At 38.6% G+C, this 13,232-nt stretch overlaps 1 pseudogene; it reads left to right on the forward strand.

The window, feature by feature from the left end:
- The first annotated feature begins 7,164 nt into the window (after nt 1-7,164).
- On the forward strand, nt 7,165-7,902 carry LOC145163383 (secreted RxLR effector protein 161 pseudogene; annotated as a pseudogene).
- Nucleotides 7,903-13,232: the final 5,330 nt, after the last annotated feature.

The following is a 13,232-nucleotide window of genomic DNA, read 5'->3' on the forward strand; positions in this document are numbered from 1 at the left end:
AATCAGCATGTACTTAATAGAGTTAGACAATGGACTTTACCTGAAGTAGAGCCAAACTTATTGACTTTAACATCCTTAGGTAAATTTGGCAGCTTCGTAACCAATGCCCCTTCCTTTGGCAATAGTTACCTATGGATCCTTGATAATGGGACTATCTCAGACTTCTCCTCTCTCTTTACCATTGGGTCAACAAAGTTGACTATGGCCGATCCCTTTCCATTGGGAAGAGAGAGCTTTACTGGATATCCAATGTCATCATTGTCAATGTCCATAGCGTTTTAGGAAGTTGATCTTAGCAAATAGATAAGATCATTAAGGGTCTTGTCTTAGTCTGTTTCATAGGATTCCCAAAAGAACTCACTATGTGACTTAGAAAGTAGTTGAGCCACCAACTTTCTCAAGACTTTGACACCCAACTCTCCCAGCTTGTCAATATGTGACTACATCTCCAAGATGTGATCACACCTAGACCTTGCCTTGCCAATAGGGCTTGAGTGACCTTAAACTTTTTACGAACTTATGGGTTAGGGAGAATAATTGGAGGAGGTGAAAGAAGTACGATATCCATGGGACATCATCTTCATTTAGGAAAGCTTGTTTCAAGAGATTTGGGAAGATCATAAATGTCTAGACCATACATCTTTTTGGGAGATATTCAAGATAGTTGATTTAAAGTCCTTAATATGACACCCAATATGAAATATTAAGGCTAGGACCCAACAAACTATTTTATAACTTAGAAGAGGGATGCCGTAATCCAAGCTATAAAATATTTGAAGGTAGGTGAATGACGATTCACCAATTTCCACCATGAAAAACGAAATAATTTATTAGGTTTTAATTGGATTTGAAAGTCCTAGATCTTTGAGATTCATTGAACTGTTCAAAGGCATGTTTCAATCTCGAGTGTGCCCTTCAGGTTTTGTGACTGGGATGCCGAGGATCACAAAACAAGGTGTGAATAACCATGCAAATATACTTGGTACCCTTAATATTTACCCCTTAATCAGTGTGCCGGTTAACCACACACGCTCCACCGATACTATGATAAATATTAAGTTACCCTTTGCCTACTTTGTTAAATCCAGGTTAGTGTGCCGGTTAACCACACACGCTCCACTAACGACTTAAGCAAAGTGCAAAGTGTAATTTCATGGGTTAGCACCTAATTCACATTTTCCTAAGTAACTAAGATTGGGTATTAATAAGAGTTTAGTTACTTAGTATTTATCATTAATACTTTTAATGAAAGGAGAATTATAGTCCTTGTCCTACCCGTTCGGCTAACGACCCTCCACCAGTCAAGGAAGCGGTGGGTGAGAGTGGACACCCATTAAACTGCCATTTTATAGGCAGTAACCTTATACCCCCCTTATAGACCGGCTTCGTGAATGAGGCCTACTAACGGTAAGACTGACTTTACTCTTATACATATATATAAATATTATTAACTTATAATATTATAAAGTATAAGGGTTGAATTTTAACTTTTAAAATTCTAAGGGCTAACTTGGAATTAAAGTATTCATAAGTGAAAACTTTTCAAATTCCAAAACTTGAGGGCAAGTTTTGAAACTATTCAAAACTAATTAATTCCATAACTTATGAGTTTAAAGTAGTTTTAATTAAAAAAAAAAAATCTTCAAGTTCCATAACTTGAGGACAAGTTATGGAAGACTTTAAACTAATTAATAAAAAAAATAACTTTTTTTATTGTAACTTATGGAACTAATTAAGGTTACACTTTTTTTTTAATTTAATGAAGAGACTCTTGAACCTCCATAACTTGAGGACAAGTTATGGAGTCATAAAACCATTTAATTAGAACTAGACTCTTCATTTTGTAACCTTTGACAACTTTTATGAGTTTTATGATTCTTAAATGTGACTTTTCATATAACTTGAGGACAAGTTACAAAAACACACTTTGGAATCAACTCTTAGATTAAAATGGATTGAAAACAACTATTTCACACAACTTTTCTATTAATCTAAGAACCTCATAAGAACAAGATAATTCAAATCATCAATCTTCAAGAAATTAGCATGAACATACAAACTAATACAAATCTTGAAATTATGACAATTATCTTAGAAATTGGATTAGCATGAACATTACCACATCAAAAACAAGTTTATAAGTCCAAAAACATCTTAGGGTAATGTTCCTAGTCCAATTCCAGCCAAAACAATCGAATATATGCATCCAACTCGATTTTTCAGCTACTTTTGCAAGTATAACAAGAAAACAAGCCTAGGCTCTGATACCACTGTTGGGTTATCCTTCCTTTGGCAATATTTATGAGTTTTATGATTCTTAAATGTGACTTTTCATATAACTTGAGGACAAGTTACAAAAACACACTTTGGAATCAACTCTTAGATTAAAATGGATTGAAAACAACTATTTCACACAACTTTTCTATTAATCTAAGAACCTCATAAGAACAAGATAATTCAAATCATCAATCTTCAAGAAATTAGCATGAACATACAAACTAATACAAATCTTGAAATTATGACAATTATCTTAGAAATTGGATTAGCATGAACATTACCACATCAAAACAAGTTTATAAGTCCAAAAACATCTTAGGGTAATGTTCCTAGTCCAATTCCAGCCAAAACAATCGAATATATGCATCCAACTCGATTTTTCAGCTACTTTTGCAAGTATAACAAGAAAACAAACCTGGCTCTGATACCATTGTTGGGTTATGAGCATTCTAACACTCCTAAGTGTACATGCAACCCTAAATACCTTGGATCTATGTTTTCTCTATTATACATACAATTATGAACATCCAAGGTATTATCCTAATCTAGCATACAAAATAATAAATATAACAAGATAGAATACATACCTCTTTGATGTAGAATGTCTTCATGAAGCTTGAGTGCCTAGTGCCCCAAGTGTGACACCTCAAATGGTTCACACAACACCAAATACACTTGGAATAACTTGAGAGAAACTTGAACACTCCTTGAAATCGTCTAGCCCTCACACTCACACATTAGTGCACGATTTCTTGAGCCATGGGATTCTTTTATATGGTGGCTATTAGGGTTACACCATGTAACTCATAACTTTACCCATTCCTTATGCTCCATGGATTTTAACCTCCATGGAGTATCCATGGGTCACCCCATGGACTTAGTCCAACATAAGGAATCTTGGATCACAAGCCCACATATATAAGAATGAATGATTTACACAATCAACCCATATATTTAATTAGTCTCCTTTTGATCACTTAATTAATTCCAAATTAATTCTTGATCAATACTAATTAAATAACCTTATTAATATATTAGAACTTATAATATATTAACCAACCTTAAGTGTTATTTCTCTCATTATAGTCTATCCAAATGCATGATGCCATGCAACCCAAATGGATCATGTCGGGTCGGGTCAAGTCTTACCAATTATAGTTATGGACTTAGACATTAATCCAACAGTATACTTGAGTGTCTTATGTATATCTTTATTCATTATATATATATATATATATATATATATATATATATATATATATATATATATATATATATATGTGTGTGTGTGTGTGATAACTCCCATGCCTCTTGGTGTGGAAACCCATTATTTCATGGTATCAGGCCAAAAAAACCCCTCCCTTCCTCTCCCTCTTCTTAGCCGATCATTCTCCTATCTTCTTCTCCTATCTTTCAGTTTTTTCTTGTCACCATCACAGCTTCATCCATGGCTGGCTCCTCCACTGATGCTACTCTATCCATGAACACTCTCCTTCACCTCATTACCATCCGCCTCTCCTCTAACAATTATCTCTTGTGGGTGAACCAAATGACTCCCCTCCTTAACTATAAACAACTCTTTGCTCACGTTGATGGCTCCTCTGCAGCCCCTCCTTCACACCTTCTAGTTGACAACAAGCAAGTTGAGAACCCCGCTTTTGCGGAATGTCATGCTTCGGATCAACGGGCAGTCATCATTCTTCAAGCCTCTCTCACGGAAGAAGCATTTTCTGAGGTCGTGGGCCTCTCTTCCACTCGTGCTATATGGGCCGCTCTTGAATCCGCCTATGGGAACTCTTCCATGGATGTGTACAAAATCTTCGTCATCAACTACGGCTTCTCTCTAAAGGCACCACCACCGTCTCCGAATTTGGACGGAAATTTAAGGCGATTTGTGATCAACTTGCGGCTATCGGCCAAGCTGTTACTGAATCTGATAAAAATCATTGGTTCCTATGTGGTCTTGGCAGCGATTTTGAAGTCTTATCCATTGGGGTTCGGACCTCTCGCCTCTCTCCAACTTTTCGGGACCTCCTTGCTCAAGCCAAAAGTCATGAGCTTTTCATGAAATCCCTCCACGCCAACTCCACACCTGTCGTAGAATTCTCTGATGAATCAGCGCCCATTGGGGCTGCTGCCTCTGCCTCTGCTGGTCGGGGTCGGGGTGGTGACTCCGGTGGTCGTGGTGGTCCTCGCGGTGGTCGTGGTCGTGGCCGGCGGTCACCCCACTGCCAACTATGCCGACAAAACGGTCATTTTGCTAATTCTTGTCCACAACTTCCGACCTTTGCTTCTAAGTCTGCCCCTAGTGAAGCCGATTTAGAAAAAGCTTTCCTTGCAAATTGTCGTGTGACCCCATCCGGCCCGGATTGGTATATTGATTCCGGTGCCTCGGACCACATGGTTTCTTCTTCGGGCTCGGTTGCTAAACCCGAACCTTTTGTTGGTGATGGCTCAATTCACTTCGGTAATGGTAATACTCTTCCCATTGCTGCTATTGGGACTTCCTCTCTTCCCAATGATATTCGGTTGCGGGGTGTTTTGGTGGTTCCCCGTCTTACTAAAAATTTATTGTCTATTAGCAAGTTAACATATGATAATAACGTGGATGTGCTTTTCTCCAAATCTTTGTTTTACATTCAGGATCGGGCAACGAAACAAATTCTGGCTCAAGGAACGTGTGATCAGGGGCTTTATGTTCTTCCAAATAAGTCGGTGGCTTGTGCGTTTTATGCTAAGAAGCGACCCAATGCGTCTTTTGAATTATGACACTCCTGTTTAGGGCATGTGTCTTTTGATGTTATTTCTATATTAAATAAACTTGGTCATGTGTTTGTTTCTTCTATTTTACCTAAACCGGTTACTTGTTCTCATTGCCAACTTGCTAAGTCTCATCGGTTGCCTTTTGACAATAATGACCAACGTGTCGCCCATGTTTTAGATTTGATCCATTGTGATCTTTGGGGTCCTTCCCCGATTGATTCGGTTGCTTCATACTGATATTATGTCACCTTTGTGGACGATTTCTCTCGCTTTACATGGCTTTACCCGCTCAAGTCTAAATCGGATTTTTTTAGCATTTTCGAGTTATTTATCGCCTTTGTAGAGACTCAATTCTCTACCAAAATTAAAAAATTTCAAAGTGACGGGGGTAGGGAATTTCTAAATAACAAAGTAAAGGCGTTATTGCATAAACATGGTATATTTCACCGCATCTCATGCCCGTATACCCCCCCAACAAAATGGGCGGGTTGAACGCAAACATCGTCACATTGTAGAGACGGGACTCGCCATGATGTTTCATGCTCACATTCCGGTTTCTTATTGGGCTCATGCTTTTAGATCTGCCATGCATGCTATTAATCGTCTCCCCACAAAGGTGTTGTCCATGAAATCACCATTTGAGGTCTTGTTCGGACGGGTGCCATCTTATGAGAATTTTCGCATTTTTGGGTGTCGCGTATATCCGTATTTGCGTGACTATGCGGATCATAAACTTTCTCCGCGGAGCATCCCTTGTGTTTTTGTGGGTTATCACGCTCAATATAAAGGCTACTTGTGTCTCGATCCGGTTTCGACACGGGTTTTTGTTACCCGCCATGCCCGGTTTGATGAAGAGTGCTTCCCGTTTCGTGCCACACACACAAATGCTCATATTAGGTCTTTACCCTTACATAAATTCCTTGGTGATCAGCTCCCCACCGTTCCAGTCCCAGATGACGCAGCCTCGGCTTCTCCATGTGCTCCATTAGGACCCGCCACCCTGCTCCTTGGGCTGTGTGTACGGAGCCCGATTCTCCGGTTCCCTCGGTTGCATCTCCTGCATATGAGTCCCCTGTTGTTGCTTCCCCAGGTCCCGAACTCGAGTAGCCTTCCGGGTCTGACTCCGAACCAACCATTGATCCTGCTGCTGAAACCGTCTCCGAGTCTGGCTCGTTGTCTGGTTCCGGGCCTGCTTCGCCTCCGACCCCTCGTCCGCCCCGCCTTCGCACCCGATGACCATGCGTGCCAAAGCCGGGATTTTTAAGCCACGCTACCATACTGATTTGGCACATTTAATCTCTCATGGTTTGTTTTCGCAGGTTTTTTCTGCTGACATTCCCTCGTCCCATACCACTGCCTTGCGTGATCCAAAATGGCGTGACGCAATGTGTTCCGAGATGGCGACTCTTCATCATAATCAGACATGGACTCTTGTTCCACGACCTTCCCAGGCTAATATTGTGGGTTGCAGGTGGTTGTTTCGCACCAAATATCGGGTTGATGGAACTGTAGAGCGTCACAAGGCTCGTCTCGTCGCTCAAGGGTTCAGTCAAATGCCGGGACTTGATTATTCTCATACCTTCAGTCCCGTTGTCAAGGCGGCTACCGTTCGTATTGTTCTCACTCTTGCGACTGTTAATGGATGGCATTTGCATCAACTTGACGTCAATAATGCTTTTCTCCACGACCATTTGGGCGACACTGTCTTTATGAATCAACCTCCAGGCTTTGCGGATGCTCGTCATCCTGATTATGTTTGTAAGCTCAATAAAGCTATTTATGGTCTTAAGCAGGCTCCCCGTGCATGGTTTCATCGACTCAGCTCGTTTTTATTGCAATATGGTTTTTCCTGCAGTCGTGCGGATCCCTCTCTTTTTGTGTTTCGTCGGGACTCGTGTATCATGTATATGTTAGTGTATGTTGATGATTTGATTGTTACTGGCTCGGATGATGTTGTTGTGTCATCTTTCATTTCTCGACTACACGCTGAGTTTCACATTAAGGATCTTGGGCGTTTGAACTATTTTCTTGGGCTTTAGGCTTCATTCCACAGGCTTGTTTCTTAGCCAAGCAAAGTATGCTCACGACATCGTCACGCGCTCCGGTCTTCTCCTTGCCAAGCCCATGCCTACCCCTCTTGCTACCAACGCCTCCCTTGTTAGTGGTGGCCCTCTTTATGAGGATCCGACTCACTATCGGTCCTTGGTTGGTGCCCTTCAATATTTGACGATTACGAGACTCGATATTTCTTACGTTGTTAATCAATTTAGCCAGTTTCTTGCTGCCCCGATGATTGCTCATTTTCAAGTTGTTAAACGACTTATTCGTTATGTCAAGGGAACCCTCTCGTTTGGTCTCACTTTCTCACGGACTCCGACTATTAAGCTTGTTGGCTACTCTGATGCCGACTGGGCTCGTTGCCTTGAGACTCACCTCTCCACCTATGGATACTCGATATTCCTGGGAGGTAATCTTATGTCCTGGAGTGCGAAGAAGCAGCCTACTATCTCTCGCTCCAGCTGTGAGTCTGAATATACAGCCATGGCTAATACGGCTGCCGAGATCATCTGGATCGCTCATCTGTTGCAGGAGCTGTATGCCTTGCCCACCGATCGCCCCACGCTTCTCTGTGACAATCAAAGTGCGTTATTTCTTACCCAGAACCCGGTGGCTCATAAGCGTGCTAAGCATATTGATCTTGACTATCATTTTGTTCGTGAGCTCGTTGCTTCAGGCAAATTGGTCACTATGTTTGTTCCTACCAAGCTTCAAGTCGCTGATATCTTCACTAAGAGTCTACCTCGGCCACAGTTTAAGCAGTTCCGTCGCATGCTTAGTCTTGGTCCACCTCCTCTCGCTTGAGGGGGGATATTAGACTGGTTATGTGTCTGTATAGACTTTTATTTATTGTTGTATACTTGAGGGTCTTATGTGTATCTTTATTCATTATATATATGTGATAACTCCCATGCCTCTTGGTGTGGAAACCCATTATTTCAATGTCCTATTCCACATCTGTTACATGTACCATAAACAATGTTTTGGTTGGAAGCCCAAGAAAACTGACTAAGGTTGCCTCCACCCTGGTTTGTGTTGTTGAAGTCTCCTTGAGGACGGTTGTAGTTTCCTCGTCCACGATGGTTGAATTGTCCTCGACCGTGATAGTTTCCTGCCTTGTTTGTGTAGAATGCTTGAGGAGATGAAGTGTTTGTGGGCTGAAGTTGTAGTCCAAGTTGTGATAAAAGATTGTGTAGGTTTTGTAGCTGATCTGTAGCGGCTTTGGAAGGTGGTAGGGCTGTGGTATTGCAACTAGTAGTGACAGTTGTGAAGGCTTGGACAGGTGGGACATCAGGCACAAATTTACGTACCATATATTCATGATCTGAGAGAAGACCATTCAATTCGGTGAAGGCTGTGGGATTTTGACGAGCAAGGAGGGTTGATTTTAAACCATTGTATTCCTCCCTAAGACCGGAAATCACAAGCATAACCAGGTCTTTATCCTTCATGGGTTCACCAATATTAGCTAGGGCACCACCATACCCTTGGGCTCGGTTAAGGTAGGCAGAGGAGCTTTCATTACCCTTCATCTCGAGTTTGAGAAGTTGGGTTTTAAGTGTATACTCCCTGGAAGATGTATGTGGTGCATAGGCTTTTTCAAGAGACAGCCATAGTGTTGGATAAGGTGTCTAAGTCCATAACTATTTCTGGTATGTACTTGACCCGACCCGGCATGGTCCATTTGGGTTGCATGGCACCATGCAATTGGATAAACTAAAATGAGAGAAATAACACTTATGGTTTATTAATATATTATAAGTTCTAATATATTAATAATATTATTTAATTAGTTTGATCAAGAATTAATTTAGAATTAATTAAGTGATCAAAAGATAACTAATTAAATATATGGGTAGATTATGTAAATCTTCCATATCTTATATAGTGGGCTAAGAGGCTCCATGGATTATCAACTTGGGTTCCACCCATAGGATGCTCCATGGGAGTTACAAACCCATGGGTCATGGAAATGAAGAGTCATGACACATTAGGGTTTACATGGTGTAACCCTAGATGTGTCAACACTATATAAGAAACCCATTCTCCACCAAAATCGGCTACACACTAAGAAACAAGAGGGCTAGAGCCGATTTTGCAAGTGTAAGATTCTCTCAAAGTTTACTCCTTTGCATTTGGTGTTGTGTGAAGCATTTGAGGCATCACACTTGGGGTGCTAGGCTCACAAGGTTTCAAGGATCATAATCAACAACAAGGTAAGTTATTCTATCTTTCATTCAAGTTAAAAATGTTCCCCATGTATACTAAATAGGAATATAACCTTGGAATTCAACTTTGCATGATTATTAGACAAACATAGATCCAAGGTTATTAGGGTTGCATGTACACTTAGGAAGTGTTAGAATGCTCAAAACCCATCACATAGTTCACGAGATGTACTGCCCTGGACATGCTGGAAGGAAGATTCATAAATTGTAGAGAGTAAAAGCATGCGTACATTAGCATCATTAGCTATCCAGGTGGCATGGCTTGGGTTTGGGACAACAGTGGAGGTGGTCTCTTTCTTAGATGAAGTAGTTGTAGTTGTCGCTTCTGGGCAAGGAATGGTCCCATCAACATATCTGATTAGGCCATTAGTAGTCAAGAAAGGTTGGATCATGGTTTTCCAATAACCATAGTTGTTTGGTGACAAGGTAAAACCGAATTTGTGAGAGTTGTGGGCAGTTTTGTCTGCTGTAGAGAAAGCTTGGAGTGCCATGGATGTGAGAGACAAAAGAAAACAGGGAGAAAAAAAAGTGAGTCTTTGTTTGACTCAAAAGCTGCGACAATTAGGGTTTAGTTTGGGAGGCTCTGATACCAAGATAAACTTGGTAATTATATTGTATATTATAATTATGTAACGTGTACACGATAGATATATATAATAGATACAGTTACACTTTAGTCCCTATAATATTATCTATTATTTATCGTCTAATATGATACAAGTAGGCTTGTCCGCATTTTGTTTAAATACCTCCATTCCCATTTGATTCGCTTCTGATACAATTAGCCTTCAACTAATAACCACATATACCATACAATTATCGAAAACAACCCAAGTTGTAATGATATAATTCTAATACTTAATAACTTTTATATTTTTTTAGAGTTTTCCCAACCCTATTCTATTTCAGTGTTTTGATCATAAAACATAATCTATAACTCCAAACGAGGTGATATCTGACTTCCTAGAAACTATAATCGATTTCCTAAAACTTTTTCATGTTAGCGATTTTGTAAAATTCGGACCAGAATGACCTTTATAGCCTTTGCAAGATAGATCAACAATTTTGTACAAATTTCTAATTTTGACAGACATTACCATAAGCTTCAAGATTGAATACAAGGACTTAAGATCATTCCATTTTGCACACAACTAGTGTTGAATAGAGGTATTAAGACATATGTTGAGTACTTAATGAAATAACCAAGGAGATGACATAATATGGAAGTAAATAAGATCCTCTCTACATACTATATGACATTCAATTTTTTTTATTACTCTTTTCTTCCCAAAACTTTTATTATTAAGTTTTGTTGTTCGCATATCGAGTCTTAGCTGAATGGTTAAGATTAAGTACACATATTTAACTCATAACTGACACTTTAAGTCTTTCAATTTAGATTAGATCATGAATATATTTTATTATGTGTTTTAATTTCCCTTTTAGCTATTACACCCAAAATACCACCTTTTAACCACTTTTAGTATTCTAATTTCCATTCACATGGTTGTTTACTCGTTCCAATGCTTTTATGTTTTACCTTAAAACCATTATGCATATGTTACATCATTTAACACTTCTTAATCATGCACACATTTTTTATGAATTGAAATTATCTTTTCACTTCCAAATACCCTTATATATAACTAATATACTTCATGCATACACATATTTATACTTGTACATACATACTTAACAACACACATATGTATTGCCCTCTTCAAATTTTTACCATTCATACTTATATTATCATTCACTTGCCCCTTTAAAATTACATGTTTTTATGCTCATATTATCTATTACTTAGCCTTTTATACGCCCACACCTTCACATGATCATTAAACACAGAACAAGACCATTGTTAATCTATTTTCCATGCATTAACAATACTCATTAATTAGCTCTCTTATTTGAATGCACATGGCTTTAAACAAAGGATTAGAACTACATGTATTCATGAGCAAAATAAATATTAAAGTTCTTACTTGATTCACAAACACGATTATCAACTCGTAGAGAAACAAAAGAAGGAAGCTTACCAGGTCGACGTTGCTACCTTTTCTGTCGATTTCGATCTTTGTTATGCATCCTATTCCTGATTATAAAGCCTAGTCGCAACCCTCATTCACTTCCTTCTCATGTCGGCCTCCTCATGTACTCTCTATTTCCTTCCTTCTTCATGCTTCTCCATTTACGTCGCTCCCCTCCCTCTCATATTTTTTTCCTTTGTCGATAAATTAGTTGCGAAAGATATGGGACGTGTTCGGCAAAATTAGCTGGTAGCGGGTAGCTTGTAGCTTGTAGCGTTTTGTTAAACGCTACATGAAGTAGCATTTGGATTTGGAGCGTTTTGTTTAAACTAAATGCTAGAAGCTTGTAGTGCCAAACAAGGCTTTCTGTTCAAAACGGAGCGTTTTGTCAAACGCTAGAAGCTAGAAGCTCTCAAACGCTCCCAAAAGCTCTGTGTCGAACACGCCCATGGTGTTGAGGGGTTTTTTTGTTTGTACGTATCAGCCCAAAGAAACAGGCGTAAGCATTAAAAAAATGGTGATTTAGTTTTATGGATAAATTCGTTGATCGGTCCCTCAACGTTTGGCTTTGAACCCCTCCCACCACAACCCTAATATTCCTTAACAATATAATTTTTTTCTTAATTACGCTTCAACACTTCAACTTTGTTTCCTTTATATTTAATTAATTTCTCTTTCATTTTCAATCCCCAATTTGTTTATTCCATTTTTATTATTTTTTTCTAATTTATTTTATTCTATTTGAAATAAATCCCACAATATTTAAATACCTTTCTTTAATCCATTTTAATTATTAATCAAATCATTTAAATTATTTTATTTATTTTATTTTATAGTCTTAGAATCGAAATAACTTTACATAAATGATATATGTGTAACCGAAACTAATCGTTAACGATAAGATTTTTGGGTCGTTACATTATGAAACATTTTACATCAAAAGTTGCATTCAGGTTTGAACAATGCAATTTTTGTAATAAATGTTGCAATTTTTAATAAAACTTGCAACTTTTATAAAAAAAAGTTGCATTTGATCTTTTATTCCAACCTTTTGTTGGATGAAACCTTCTTTATAATCAAATACAACAACTATTAAAAAGGTTGCATTAGGTTCATTTTGTTGTAACCGTGATAGAAATTAAAATCACATGGGCCCTCTATGAAATCAAAAGTTAGTGACCAAACTTGATATTCTGGAAAATCACGGGGATCATTTATGAAGATTTGTCTTAATTTTATTATATAACATCATAGAGAGTGACCCACAAGTGATTCTAGGTTAGCGTCGATGATGAAAGAGATGGACGAAGGCAATGGTTTTTGTTGTTGAATTATTTGTGGACCGAAATGGTTTGTGAACGAAGAGGTAGAGGGTTTCTGCGTTCATGTCGATGAGGAGGAGGATGAATTTTGGTTATCTGTGGTATGAGTGTTGATGAGTAAATAAATGGAGAGAGTCGATGGTTTTAGTGATGATGGTGGTGGTGATGACGAAAGAGGCTAACGGTGAAGGAAGGAGAACATTGCACGCAGTAGAGGAGGCAAAGGATGCAAATCATGGATGATGTTGGCGAGAGATGGAGGAATAAAAGGGTGGACGTGAGTGGTGGGGTAGATCTACGGGATAAGAGGTGGTAGTAGGACCCATATTTTTTTTTATAGTAAATACAAAAAAAAAGGCAAAGCAGTCTTTTTATATAGATAGAGGGACAGAAAATGTAATTTGTTAAAACTATATGGATGCAACCTATTAATTTTTAAACTTAATGACTAAAATTGAAAATTTGATCAAACCACAAGGACTAAAATTGTAATTTACTCAAAAGAGGATGTAGTGGAATAGTTAAACATGACAATGTTTTTATTTATTTACTTA

The sequence above is a fragment of the Lactuca virosa genome, chromosome 3 (genome assembly GCF_052849685.1).
Source record: "Lactuca virosa cultivar CGN04683 chromosome 3, Lactuca_virosa_CGN04683_v6, whole genome shotgun sequence".
NCBI lineage: Eukaryota > Viridiplantae > Streptophyta > Magnoliopsida > Asterales > Asteraceae > Lactuca > Lactuca virosa.